The sequence below is a fragment of the Battus philenor genome, unplaced genomic scaffold (assembly GCF_028537555.1).
Source record: "Battus philenor isolate CCGP_79_NKW_IND1 unplaced genomic scaffold, ilBatPhil1.0.hap1 SCAF_7, whole genome shotgun sequence".
Classification (NCBI taxonomy): domain Eukaryota; kingdom Metazoa; phylum Arthropoda; class Insecta; order Lepidoptera; family Papilionidae; genus Battus; species Battus philenor.
The window spans coordinates 1,604,867-1,618,544 of record NW_027181737.1 but is presented as its reverse complement, the minus strand read 5'-3'; the positions used below and the strand labels follow the sequence as shown (position 1 = coordinate 1,618,544).

General features: G+C 33.0%; 1 protein-coding gene across 1 annotated transcript in view; it reads right to left on the bottom strand.

The window, feature by feature from the left end:
* Positions 1-13,678, bottom strand: part of cdi (center divider) — a 180,237-nt gene that overhangs the window by 165,239 nt on the left and 1,320 nt on the right. The gene's annotated exons all lie outside the window — the stretch shown is intronic.

Sequence of the window (13,678 nt, the reverse complement as noted above, 5' to 3'; positions counted from 1 at the left end):
TTGTCCAAAAAGTTAACAAATCAATATAGTTCCTCAAGATATCTACGATATCTTCTTTTTCTTAGTTTTAAATCTAAAATCAAAAATATACTATTAATTAAACCTTATTATAGTATTTATGACTTTCTAGTTGATCAAAAAGTGTTAGTCTTTGTTGACTCATTTACAAGGTTGATACTATAACGTATATAATACCTGGCGATAAATATTGCACATCGACTTTCGGAAAGAGAATCGGCTAATTTCGGCTTCGTAGAGCGTTATCTCTGTCGCACGAAATACAAATAAAAGTCCGGTATCTATAAGGAGCTGTTAAAACAAGTATTATTTGCTTCTTTTGATAATTATTTTTATTTTATTTATATCCAGGTACTGTACATGAAACATTATTAAATTTCAATTAAACAGGCATCTGTTGAGTTTCTGGCTCTTCTCGACAGATTAGCATTTTAAACCAGTGATGATTTTCTACTAATAATGTTAAAATAATTTTATGACTTTAAAGTGCGTTTAAATGACTACTCTAGAAATAAATTTTAGAATTTTTATTTATAGAAATTCTCTGCTCATGTTCAACAGTGGACGTTCGAAATAATGATGATGAACCCTGCATGAACGCAAGTGATGAACGGATTTGTCTACCAACCGATTATTCACGACACTTGTTCGTTATTCGATTGTATTTCATGTTATTATTTTAATATGAAACGTATGTACATAATCATTTCTCCTTCGTAATTATATATGGCACTATACTCGCATATGAGAATACAGTTTTATACGGAGTTTCACCTTCGCGCAAGCTATACAAGGTCCGAGAACAGCTTGCCGCTTGCCGCGCGGACGGCGTTAGTACAGATGTGTATCGAAACCTATTTCTATACATTAAATCGTTATAAAAGTAAACTTAGAAACAACTACATAGTTTTGAATCCTTACGATCCTCCAGAGAACACTGGAATTATTTTCATTTTAATTTACCAAAAATACTCATGGACCATGTTCATATTGAGGGGGTTAAGGAAAAATATGTATTCCGCCATTTTGTATCGGCGGCCATCTTAGATTTATAATGTTATTGATTTTATTACATTGTATTGTCATCTAAATTAAATGTGTGTACCAAATTTCAGATCAATCTGACAACGGGAAGGTGCTTAAATTTCAATTTCTAATTTTGACCCAAATAAATAAATTCTGTACGGGTCGAACTAAATAAAACCGTTTAAAAACAAAAACATTTGATAGTGGCCCATTGCAAGGTATATGCCTCCCTCAAAGATATCTATGGGAGGATATTAATCGCCACACTTGGCAGGCGGGTTGGAAATTGCAGTTTGCATTCTCTGAAAACTAGATATTGAACATCATATAATTAATGCAAAAATTGTGAATTATATAAAAACACCTAATATACGACTGCATGTCTGTCTTTTACCACCGGCTGTATGTTGATGTATGGCACACTCTGTCTAAAAATCAATGGTTACAGAAATATTAACCTAATTATATGTTAGAAATTTAAAAAAAATTCAAAATTCAGATTACTATATATTCAATTATAGTTTACTATCTGTCCTTGTAGATTTTATACTTCCAGAAGTTATTGCCCTGTCGCATTACAATTAAAAAAAAAATAATGTGACATATTTCAGAATAAACACTATACAGGTGATTGGAGGGTGTAGTTTTAAGTTTTTGCTGATACATACATTCGCCACTTTATAGCTATTACACCTATTAATCACCCTGTAAATCACATCACAAATTTAGTTCAACAAAGCTTTATTTGAATTATACATTTTCCAAAAAAAAAAAAAAAATTTCTTGGGCACAAACTGGCTACCGATAATAAGGTATAATTCCAATCAATACCTCTCCATTTCGAAAGAGACGCCGGAGCGGAAGCTCTAACTTAATTTTACACGAAGACGAGGCTTAATTGCGTCAACCGTTCCAGCTTAATCGGTTTTGCAGAAGGCTGTATCTCACAGCGGAGCAAAAACCACCCTTTTGCGTTCACGCCGACTTCCTTTGGCTTTAAATTTATAATTAACATCCAATTATTAAAGCTAGATTAAACACAAGTATATTTAGATATATAATAGCATATATGTTGAGTTTTCTTAATGTTTTTTTTTTTATATTTAAAACTTAATAATAAATTTTACTTAGTCTTAATTATATAAAATTGAAATAAGGTGTAGTACCGTGTTGAAAGTGTACTCGACACGAGTTTAACTCTATCGCTTTGATATAATAATATATATTTGTTACATAGGGTTGCGTGAGAAGACTAAAATTGGAATGGAAATAAAATGGTACATAAAAGGTTAAACAATAAAAAGTCAATTTTCGATGCAGATACGGGCGGTAGACATCTATTTTCCCAAATAAAAAAATCGCTTTCAACTTTTCCAATCTTTAATCATTATAGTAATCTTTTCATTAAAAATAATTGCAGGTAGATTGAAATCAACAAAGTTTAAATTTGAGTAAATGTAAATAAACTCGACTCGATTCTTTTCGATTTTGAGTGGAGCCGGTAACGATGTAGACGTGTGTCGTGTGTGCCGTCCGCTCGACGACTACCATTTGCGGGTAGTGTCACAAAAATGTTACAAAAAATAATTAGTGTAAAAAATAATAATTTTCACCAAGAAGCATATATCATTAATCAAATGATTCGCGTTTAAGTTATTTCTCTATTCGAATCATCTATAATGATCGTGGCTTCATTTGGAAGCTTACAGTCGATAAATGAACCATGGAGAGCTATATTCGAGATTCTCTACGATATAGACTCAGAAATGAGGTCATAGATATAGGCCTAGTGAATAAGGAAGTTATCGGCAGAGAACAAGCCATATAGCGCGCAGAACTGAGATGGAGTCTTAAGGTTCTGGAATAGAGACCATAGACAGACAAGGGAAGTATAGATTGACAACCTCATTAAGGTTCAACCGCTGTAGTTGGAAATCTGTGGAGGTAGGTCTATGTACATCACTAGACATCGTACCATTTACATGACTATAGACCAGAAAATAAAAATATTTATAAATGTTTTATTACTCAGAATTTTCATCAAAGCATTGTTCAATTCAAAGAGTATCCAAATCCTCAATCTACACACTATATACGTCGTGTTGCTGTCGATAGCTCTTTGTTAATGTGTCGATTCTATCGCGCGGTGCGCCTTTTATACGTTTACGCGGGGAAACTACTAGCGCCATCTGTCGACGTCGGCCGAAATTTGTGCTCCGAAATATATATATATACCGTCTAACTGACAGGTCTGTCGAGTCATAACAATTCGTATAGAATAAATTGTCAACATTACTGACATTATTCAAATTTGATAGGTCCCAGCCGACCAAGGGTGCGTCGCATTAGCGTCTGTCAAACCGAGGATTCTCGGCGTATTTCTTATCGAGTCACGCTGCCGGTGATCACGGAAACGAGACACTTCGGACCGATAATACTGTCCGCCTTCGTTATTCCAACAAAGGGGAGTAAGACATCCATTTGTATAGCTGTAAAGGTGTCATTTACCATCGCTTGAAGGTCGAATTCGATTTCCAGGATTAATTATATCTAATGTTTCGTTTTGCGACATACATTCATGACTTCTAGCAGTAAATGTTTTTAAAAGACTTTTTAAGTTATAAAATGCTTCTGAATAAATTTCTCCCACTAAGTTTGTAAAAATAATTACAATGACCGATTCTTTGTTCTCACATCAACACCAGCATTGCCAACACAGTGGTAACTTATTCGTGGACTGACTACATTCACCATGCAATGCGTCTTCGTTGACTCCATCACCAAGCACAAATACGTGGAGAAGTCATAATAAATCATCCTGTATATACGTGCATCTATGTAAAGTCAGATTTACAAGGTTAATTAAAACTAAACGCCAAGTAAATCGACCTACCCAAGAATAACGGTACCATTTGTTAAAACGGTGGGAATAAAAATTATAGTATCGGTCAAGGTGGACGCTGGGCTTCGTGGCAAGATATAGACATACACATCTGTGTGTTTTAACTATGAATTTACACCCGTATGTATTTTCGTTTAAATCATATGTAATAATCATTTCGAAAGTATAAAACTTTCAATCAACTACATTATTCACGATAACAATCGAATGTAATTACGTATCGCAACATAGGCATGCTTCCGTCATATCATTAGCCGCATTGAGCGCTTAGAAGATCGACCTACTCGCTCGTATTGAATCATTACTACAAGGTACGGACGGCGCAATGCGATCGTGCGCGCGGCGCTGCGTGCGCCTGCGCCGGTGGACACGTGCGCCGGTGCTGTCGCGGAGAGCACACACGCCCGTCGCGTGTGCCCACACCGCACGCACACACACCGCCGCGCGCACTTATGCACCGAACGGGCACGGCCGGAGATAACGCAAGGCCGTCTAACTGGTTGAATGATCTCCGTCTATTTACGTCTCAATAACAACATCGAATTCCAATTGACAATTGTACGAAAGGTCGCATTACTCATATGTCTCATTTTATGCTTTTTTGGTTCCGAGGGTTAAAATCTCGGCTTAAAGCGCATGGACCATACGTTTGATACTATATATAAATAATGACATATCTACGCTCCAATCACGCAGGTTGATTGAAGATAAATGTCAGGGGGATCGGAAAGTTATGTCGCTTTCTTAAGTTATATTCACACGACTACATTTTTAAAAAGCTTTATTTCTAATCAACAATATATCCACTTTCGTTATCAGACCTTTGATACCAGCATCCTTTTGCCATCTAGTATATATATTTTCAATGCCGGAGCGATAAAAAACAATCGGTTTTTCTGTAATATATGTCGACAGAAACGACATTACTTTCGTGTCCCCCAAATATATATACAAAGCTCATTTTGAAATTTAAAACAATTTCATCGCTACATTCCAAGCTCTTGTTTAAGGAACATATGTGGTTAGGTGTTGCGAATGCTAGCCACTATTAGCACAAGTGACTTGACTTGACGGCGCATATTTCTGCTCCGACGTCACACGCCAATGCGTGCTTGTCAAATTAGGCTTCCCTCGTGACCATCCCTCGCTAAACATTATCTACACAAGAGGTTCCCAGGCTCATTTTCTCATAGATCAGTTTCAAAACGTTCCACACGTTCCAAAAATAGTTTTATATTTTGAGTGAATGATAAAGCTGGCTAATTCACTTCTTTAACACATTCGCGACAGGGTGTACCACTGGTGGTACATTCATGTCTGTCCTATAGGAGGGGACGACCCACCGGTGGTACACACAGAATTGTCCCATCAGGCGGGAACAGCCACCGATGGTACACGCCGGTGTCAATATAATAAAAAGGTGATTATTGTAATTAACAAATTTATTCACATATTTATAAACATTAAAGAATTATTCCTTTTTATGAATTTCGTCCGATGGGATCGAGCACGAAAAGAAGCCCGCCCTACAGTACGGCCAGTGAATTCAGGCTTCGTCGCGAGCGTGTTAAAACTCTCTTTTTATGGCCCCCGCTATTGCCCCTATCTTATTTATGGGACAGGGACGTTTTTATCTTTTAATGATTTACTTTCTTTTTTTTTATTTCCATGCTCTTCTGACATACTTTACATTATCTATCTTTCTTCTAATTACATTCTACAATTTCTATCTTTCTTTTCCTTACTTTCTACCGTTCATTCGTCGCCTCACTTCCTTAGCCTCGTTCCTTACGATCACAGCTTTTGGTTATCACATTATTTTTACTTTATCTTATCTTTTATTTTACATTTTATAATATAGTTATTTTATATTTTATCATAGATTACATAGTTTTTGTTTTATTTACTATATAATTATTTCTTATTGTTTTTAACTCCTAACTGTATAAGTTTTGTCTACATTCATCTTCTATTAATGAGACGATGGTTTCCTCACTTATTTTTTTACTCAACATGCATTCAAAATCGTACCGAAATCCTCCGAACGCGGGACAGTGGGCTACAAGGTGGACCACGGTCTGGTCCACAGAAGCCGTTAAAGTGAGAGATGATTAAGCTATAAACAATCACCCTATATATCAAAATTAGTGCTTCAATGTTTATACATGCCTTGCGAAGGTATCAAAATTATCGGTAAATATTTTCCATAGCTAATTTGTCCAAAATATTTTATTACTCCACGCTTGGTTCACAGAAGCTGTTAAAGCTCTTACACCTATAACCAATCACCCTGTATATCAAAATTAGTGCTTCAATGTTTATACATGCCTTGCGAAGGTATCAAAATTATCGGTAAATATTTTCTATAGCTGATTTTTGTTTTTGACGTCCAAAATATTTTATAAAAGAAAATAGATTAAATCATTACTCGTGTGACCTTTTGTACAGTCGAGAACACATATCCAATTAACATCGGATATACTATATATAATAGAAATCTGTTTACGTATTACGCACGCAACTGTACAGTGTTCCCTTCAACAATCACCTCGTCACCGTGTGATTCGAATGTGATAAGCGCTTTGTCGGATGACTTGATCGCTTCACATACACAATCGTCTTTTGATATTCGTTTGTTTTGTATGACATCAGGGAACGACAAAAGGTCGTTTGTCCCGACAACAAAAAGCTGTCACCTTGACGCACCGGCCCGGGTGCTGCGACACCAGCACCAACAGAACAATGCCAACTGAAGCATGACGTCCTCTCCGTGACAAATCGTCCTGTGCTTTTTTTAATTTTGAAGAATAAACTTATTTATTCCACGCTAAACAATGCATACATACTTAAATATATATATTCACCTATATTATTTTACTCATACATACTGTTGGCGAGGGTCTTGACTGCATAAACGGATTAAATCAATTCAAATGATGCTGGAAATTTAAATATAATTTCACAAAACTAGGTAAGAGTAAATTGAATAGTAACAATCGACTTTTCCAAAACAACAGCAAATGTAGGACGCCTAAATATAAAAAAAAAAACATAAAAATATTAAAAAGATTTATACGGCCCAGTCAATCATTAACACATACATTTTTAACTACATTATATTATATATACATATTAAAATATAAATATACATGTATAATTTGTGAAACATGATAAATACTTGCAATAAAAATACTCTCTGCTCCTAAATTACGTCTAAAAGTTAAAGGTGAGTTTTGTAACTCAAACATTTGACAACGCGGTTTAACCTGTCAACTGCCTATGGACACATATAACACGTGATTGCATACGGCTCAGATTAGCACAAAACGAATTAGGCTACATCGCATCTAATATTCTTAAAAATACAGTTTAAAATCGCTTGCCCTGGATATACTACACACCACAGGACCATAAACAAATTTATTTCATTCACAATTTAACCCTTAATAGCCTATAGTTTCAATTTTGATACCAATTTTCTAAACCGAATGTTCACATTACTATTAGTTTTTTTATAGGTTGGCTATACAAATTTTACTGCTGTATAATATTCTTTCCAACGAAATTAAAAAAAAAAACTATTTTACCCTTCATCTAGACCCTCAAGCAAGCACAGTAATATTAAAAAAAAACACTTTCGTAGATCAGGCTATTAAGGGTTAAAAAAAAATATTTCCGACACAGACAGGCGCCATGTTGCACAATTCCCGGCTAAAGAAAGATTAAAAACGAAATTATTTGATTGCAAATTTTTGAAAACGCCCTGAGACAAAGTCATACCAACACTAAACATGTTTTTGTGTGGTTTTTTTGCATGAAAATTTATCTGTGCGGTATATGAAAATTACAATAAAATCGGAACATTCAATTGTGTTAAGAAAATATCAAGTGTCAAAAAATTGCAGGTTTGTATATGTACATACATTATATTTACATATATATTTCATCACACGCATGTCCAGATATGCCGTTATGTTTATTCTGTGGTAGTAGCCGACTTACCTCATCTTTGTTTTGTTCAACAAAACAATTTTTTTATTCGTATCTCAACTATCTCTTGTTTCTACGTGAAACTTTTTTTACGCGTTCTCTATGTACCGCATATTAAATACTTTTTAAACTATAGCTTTTTAGTTTTTTTTTTTTAATTTTCTGCTGTCTACCAAAAAACGAGGTTTTACACTTAGTAAATTAATTACTAAAAAAGTTATACGTTGATGTTTTGTTTTTAGTCGTAAGTTACCGTCAAGTTTAAGTTATAAATAAGCTAACGATGACTTAATTGCTGGGCTCGGTGCAGTCGAGTCACAAGATAGCGCGGCCCGCGGTGTGAGTCAAGAGGCGCGGGCAGAGCGGGCAGCGCAGGGTCAAGAGCAAGGCCGGCTGGCGCCCGGAAGTATCCTAATCAATGGACGCTACACGCCTTACGCTTGGTTGTAGTAAAAACTTTAAACTTGACAACGGGGCGCCACTAGCGCGAACAAAGCTTACGTTTTGCAAAGTACCATTGGCACTAAAAATTCAAATGTCTCAAATATACTTTTCTACATAACTGTCCACTGCTGAAGGAATATTTCTACAAATGTCACTATTTTTAAATCTTTTTCCTGCCATGCCCTACCGTAGTCTTTCTAAAATTACGCCCTCTTATGTAATACATATTTTTATATTAATGCGAAATGGTTAAACTCGCGTCGAATCAACAATCAAATTGTTCCCCTATGGGACGTCGACCTCACGTTGGGAAACACTGCTCTAGGCTTTATCATTCCTAAGATATCATGAAGAACCAATACATATCATTTATATAAGCTGACCGATTTTTAGTGTTAAAAGCTATAAAGGTATAAATTAATGTATGGTACCCTACCGAAGAATCAAAGGATTCAGAAATAATAAATAACGTAATGATATTAAAGTGCGGGTCGCATTATCTATTTATTTAAACACTCTTTCTAACACTTAATCTTTTAGGCGATGCAGAGATAAATAAATAAAAATAAGTGAAACAAATTAATACTACTACATATTAAAAAAAATTGTTTACTGTCTGTCCCTTCAGACTTTGAAATACCCAAAGTTACTGGCCCATCGCATTCTAATAGAAAAAAAAAAACATTAAGTGATCGCCTTATTGTTTTAATGTCCTAACAATAAACAATAATTACCCGCATTACTCATTATTACCATTGTACGCCATTTTTTTACGTTTGATTACGCCCTAATTACTTTCGGTTTCAATTGACCGCAATTGTTTCAGGATGTGTTTGGAACCCTTGTAGCTTTATGACAATGCCATTACCCCTATAAGTTGAATCTGATTATAGTTTCTATAAAATTACTTGAATTAAAATATATAAATACTTGCATTATTCTCACGTCATTAACAATCAATATTAACTATTTAAAGTGAAGAATAATATAATTAAAATTCTCGTTTATTTATCACGACTTTATTAACCTGAAAATTTGTCTGATAGTCCTCAGAGACAATTGTAACAAACACTTTGAAATGATAACAATATGCAAAGATCTCAAGTACAACAAGAAACTCAATAAATGAATACTCATGCTCATATTCCGACCACACACCAACACACAACTAACCTACAATCATTTTAATCACTAAGTATTTCACAGTTCAATATATCCACTTTAATGCAATGCATGTCAATCAGCATTTAAATTTTACGACTGTTGATAAAAAAAACCATCGAAAACATTTTATCGACATATTTTTACAACATATACAATCAGAATTGTATCAATTCTAAAAAATGTATAAAAATGCAACATTTACAATTAATAATTTCTAAGCAAAAACTTTGACATTATATAAATCCATAAATTATGATACAAATTAGTATATACGCTTAAATATGATCAAATTTATTAATACATTAACATATCTAAATGTGAACCTCAATCGAATTTCACAATGCAACAGGTTTTTTAAAATACCTGGACCATTTGTTATGACAGTTACAAAAATTTATTGTTCATGGAACTGCATGTGTAGCAAACAACATTATTAAATACATTTTATATGTCGCATTCAACATTATTGTGGGCAGCAAAACTTCATGGAGATATATATAAATTTGGTCTTGTCGCATAAAAGTATTTTTTATAACTGAACACCATAATAGATTCTCAGAAACTCTATAACAAAACTTGTTATTATATCTAACAGTATCTGTCTAAAAATGCAATGTACCATAACCTGGCATCTCTAATACTCTGCCTCTGGTGGCAGGGGACATATTCTTAACAAACATCTGTTTATAGTTATGCCTATAATATGAGACTGCTTCTCACATATCATTCCAATGTATGGGGGAAAGCATCAGGGTCATTCACCTGGGGACCTTTCCGAAATTGCTGGCGACCGTCTGCTGGGATTTCTAGAGTTGAGTTACATAATCTGATATTTTTCTATATATTTATATATATATATATATATATAAAAACTAAAGGTACATAACACCATGGAATTTGCGATAGCATCTTTCAAGTTATTTGAAGTTTACAAAATCGCTGCCTCCAAGCCTATCTAATATTTTCCAGTTTTCACTAGAACTTCTTTACATATTACTGTCATGATGACAATGGCACATTTCAACAAGTCTAAATTCAATTAGGTAAGTTGTACGGATAAGATATTTGCAATTTTCATGTCTTACTGTTGTTACTTGAGTTTTATTCTGCATGCATTAGAGTTGAATATTCTTTGACATATTCTACTAATTATCCTAAGACTTAAAATCTTTAAGAAGTCTAATATCTTCCATTAAAGCTAAATATGAGCACTAGTGTATATATATTTGTATTATATTATGATGGCAATCCTAGAAATTGAATGGAACCTGTTCTGGCTTGCCAAGTCAAACTTGGTATAATATTAAAAATGTTTTTGAATGTGTAACAGTAGAAATGACCCACATATTTAAAAGTTCACTCTTTCAACATGATTTGAATCGCTGCAAACAAGTTTAATTGAAAACAAATTTAGATGTCTTTACTTCTTAAAAACATCTAAGTATACAGGTTGATTATTTATAGGTTTAAAAGCTTTAAATGTGTGAATATATAGGTCATTTATTATCAAAAAGATTTTACACATATTTTTTATCATCTTCTATAAAGTCTTCACTCACAAACTTTATTGGCATGTGTCAGACATGTGACAATAACTTCTGGCAGTATAAAGTCTCTAAGGACAAATAGTAAAAAATAACTCATTCACATATATAACCATATAATCTGGCTATATTAAAGTCTAAATCTATATCAAATTAAGGACAAATATGGAATCGGTCTTCTGCCCTACCCATACCATACTGTTTCATAATTTTTTGTATTACCTATCTAATAGAAAAAGTTAAATATATACTAATTTTGTCTATTGCACACTTCACTGTACCTTCCGTTTATTTCAAAGTTAAATATAAAAGAAAAGAGATAGAGACAAGACATAGATCGCTCATATATTTCCAGCAAGGCCTGTTAGGATCTGCCTGCATCCAGCATCAGATGGTTCTAAAAAGATTTTCATTAGACCTTGAGAGTCGACCATCTATGCTTTGGTTGCCCATCTGCTGGTATATATATATAATTTGCATTGACTAGACTGGATTGCCGGTGTCTAAAAACTATTGAACTATATATTAAGTGTAAATAAAAGAATGGGCGTAGTTGAAAACGAAGTAATCTGGTAATATCTATTGTCATAATTTTTGCCTATAGACGCCCACTACAACACAAAGACCTACTCAAAAGATGTCTATGGAAGAATAAAACATAATCGCTACACTTGGCAGGAGGTTTAGCAAACGCCATACTGGTATTAGATCGCAGAAGACACTGCTGCCAATCCTATATAATTAATGCACAAAGCATGAATAACACAAGATTGTATCCTGGAATTGAACCCGTGACCTATGATGTAGTCTCAGACCTATACAATTGCTCTACCACAATAATGGATTATAAACATAATTTTTTTTATTTTCATATATTATTTAGTTTTAGAGAAAGTATATGGCAATTCAATACAAAAGTTTTCCTAAATTTGTTAAAACTACATATAAGTTACTTTGGAAAAATCTAAGTATATCACAATGTCTTACTGTCCGAGGTATTGTCTGCTATCTATTCAGTTACAGACAAAAATATAAGACCTGCAGTATATCCATGTCAATGGGCTGAGAACAGGCAAAATGCCAATGCAAACGCAATAGATATTCAGAATGCAGATAGAAATTCAAATTTACCTGCCAACCGAATAGCAGATAACATCTATTTCTGCATCTCTACTTTGTTAAAAATAAATATAGATATTTATTTTAGACACTAGCTGATTTAGCGAATCAGTTATAATTTTATTTCACCTTACAGATTCATGGTGATATTTGACAAGAGTATAAATATAGTTTATATTACAGGATATCCTTGTTGAATTAGTAATTTTTTAATTACCAAAAAGTTTAGACAGAAAAATAATGACTTCTTTATTACATGACAATACTACTTATCGATTTAAATTAATATTTAACTAAGTTTACACCTCACATCTGGACTTATGACATAGGTTTCGCATACATGTCACAGAAGCATTAAGAAAACAATTAAATATCATTTTTTTAATGAAAATGTTACACTCTCGCCATTCTGTTTTTTGACCGTCACACATATTTTCGGTGATATCTATATATCTTCTCATACAGTCTCCTTTTAGATAAAAGACAAGCATTTAAAGCTTTTTAATCCATTGACTTCCAGAACCCTCATAGATATATTTATACAGAAGGCATTAAAATAAGTAATAATAATAAAATTGAAATCAAACAAATCCTTACTATGATTTTTTCCAAACTATTCTGATTTAACTTTGATTGCTTACTAAACTTAAACACTAACTTTTAAACTTTCACAATTACTTAGTTTAATCTAGACTCTATATTTTTGATATGCTTTTTGATTTGTTTTTGATTAGTTTGATTTAAAATTACATTTAAGACAACATTCATCAACATTCATCTTTTAATAAATTACTAAACAATTTCTTGAATTAATCCCTATCACAAGAAATATATAATTCTCAGTATTGAATTTTTCAATGTTCATAAGTAAATCTCTTAAAAGCAGATAAGTGTCTGGAGCATCTATTTTGAAAATTTATGTTCTTCACTATGTCAATTGTATATTGCGAGTTCCCTTGTTAGAAAAGTATCAACAATATTTAGTTTCGCACTAGAATATACTATATTTATGAATCAAATTATTTATTTAATATATAAACGACTAGTGCACCTGTGACTTTATCTGCATGAAATTTAACATATAATTATTACTTTGTTTTTGTTTTTATTTAAGAAGTAAAAGTAGCTTATGTTACTCATTATTACATCGGCTATGTATCAGTATAAGTTTCATCAAAACTGGTCCAGCCATAATACCCCTCTTTTTTGTAATACAAGCAAATTAAACATTTTTATCTACCTAATAAAGTATAGATGTTAATCATAACATTGGATCCATGAAAAACTTTCTAAAGTTAAACAGAAACTTTCAACTAAATGGATACAATTTTATAGACATCATAGTTAAAATATTATTTACCTATAATGTAAATAAAGTTTTAAAATAATGTTTATATTACAAATAAATTATAGTATTTATAGAAGTTTCCAGTGAACTAGATGTAGAAATCAGTTTCACTGTATAATGAGT